At 31.5% G+C, this 2104-nt stretch overlaps 1 protein-coding gene across 1 annotated transcript in view; it reads right to left on the bottom strand.

The window, feature by feature from the left end:
- LOC106466962 (neuronal membrane glycoprotein M6-a-like) overlaps nt 1-2104 on the bottom strand; it is a 50936-nt gene that overhangs the window by 12691 nt on the left and 36141 nt on the right. The window lies entirely within an intron of this gene.

Here is a 2104-nt window from a genome sequence, read left to right as displayed (position 1 = left end):
ATTATCTCTTCTAGTTACAACCTTTGTACTCAGTTCTTGCTTGACGTAGGTTGCTAAGCCTTCAAATATTTTGCACGTGGAACATAAGAAACAATTTTTTTTTAGGTTTTATATATATACATTTAAATAACTAAAAAATCATAAATTACTACATCATTACCATAGAATACTACTATAATTTTTCAAGCTTAGTAACTGAGATGTATTTTAGTCTAAAAAAATATGAAATTTCAATCAGACTAGAGACACACCCTACTTCATTGAAATATTGGTTCAAAAGAAAGAAAGGTGTCCAAGTCCATTACTATGTCTGAGAAAGCCACTAGGGGGACATTCTGAGCTTCCAATTGGTTATTCATATCATATATAGAAGTAAGTGTATATAGGGGAGTGTTTCCAAAAATGGAAAGAGATGGACGGAGTGCCACTGTGTTTGATTTATTATATGAGCAATATCTTAGCAAATAGAAAAGATAAGATGTTCTTATTTTATATTCTAACTTATCAATATCGATAATTTGAATTTCTAGTTTATACAAAACTATAGACTTAGTATTTTGACTTAATAAACATTTAATTTGAACCAGTACTGCATTCAACATACCATGAGACACACAAAAATCGACGTTTATCTGTGTTTTTAATATTTACTTTTAAATTAAGAAATTGAGTAATGTATAGTATTAAAATTTGAATTATAATCTACAGCTTGATACCAAACTTATTGACATAAATTCATGAAATAGTAGTTCAATAAAACATTGAATGTGAGTCAACAAACAAGGTGACATGGCTTTTCACCCGTGACTCATTTTAAAAGGTTTATTTTGTGTTTAGTTTCAACATCAGCACTAAACATACATGGAAAAGTTAGAGCACCTTTGCTGATTTTCAGTAAGTAACCTACAGCATAAACTCGAGAAACAGAAAAGCCTCAAAATAGTAACATCTGATACTTGACGAAACTTCCAGTTTGGACAAAAATAGTAAAATAATACCAGTGGAGTCTGCAAAGCAGAGCCATTTACTTTTGAGATGTCTCTACACACAGAAACAAGGACATTCAGCACCTTGCAAGTACAAGTACTTTATCTCTGTTTAGTCAAACATTTACCTCTGAGTACACAAACAAATCTTTAAATTATTAAATATACTCGCTATATTATTTCTACCTAGTTTTGAATATTTTCTATTGTTGGATTCAAAACTGCCAATGATTATCTCATTAGATTTTATGAAATTCATTAATTAATTTCAAAATTATCACATCACTATTCAAAACCTTGAGAGTATAGAAACAAAATGAAGACTGAACAGAAAAAAGGACATTCAGCACTTTAGAAACATAAGCATGCAACAAACAAAATCTTCAAAGAGAAAAACCATACTAACTATATAATAGAAAAGCCTCATAACAAAAGAATAATCTTTAAAAACCTGAAATGACAAAACTAGGCTACTCTCCAAATAAGCAGCAAGTTGGAAAATGTGTTTAGATGATGATTACGTACTTGTTCCTTCTTTTACGTCTTCATGAAAAGAACCTACAAAAATCATGTGGAACAAAACAGTTAAATAAACAAAAGTTCTTAATATGCAATGAAAACTCACAATATAAATACTAATGAGAAATGAGCATATGGTTAAAAAACATTCTGTAAAGTTGTGAATAAGAAATAGAAAGATGTCAGATGACTGATAATGACATCCTACTAATCGACAAGTTTGTTAGTTGCCTTACATACAAAGCTACATGAGGGATATCCATGAAAACCATGACAGCGGAAGTCACGTGATGCTACTAGCGCATGCGTGACCGAGTTTCTCCAATTATGAGAGAAACTCGAGTGTGATCGAGACACCTCTTTGTTAGTATATGAGCCTGGCAAGAAAAGCCAGCAGGATTGAATGTATGATAAAGCGAACAGTAATCACTGTGAGTTTCGGGCTAGTGTGTTCTGCACTCACATAGAGCAAAGTTATCGAGATTGTGAACCGCTGTGATTTATAGTGTGTATTATAAATGTTTAAAGAGTCGAGAGACTTACTAACACTGGGAATTACTGTGTACTAAAAGTTTGTATTGAGAAAGAATAAACTGGTT

Source organism: Limulus polyphemus, unplaced genomic scaffold, assembly GCF_000517525.1.
Source record: "Limulus polyphemus unplaced genomic scaffold, Limulus_polyphemus-2.1.2 Scaffold2440, whole genome shotgun sequence".
Lineage (NCBI taxonomy): Eukaryota > Metazoa > Arthropoda > Merostomata > Xiphosura > Limulidae > Limulus > Limulus polyphemus.
The sequence above is the reverse complement of the archived record's forward strand: the minus strand, read 5'-3'. Positions and strand labels throughout refer to the sequence as shown.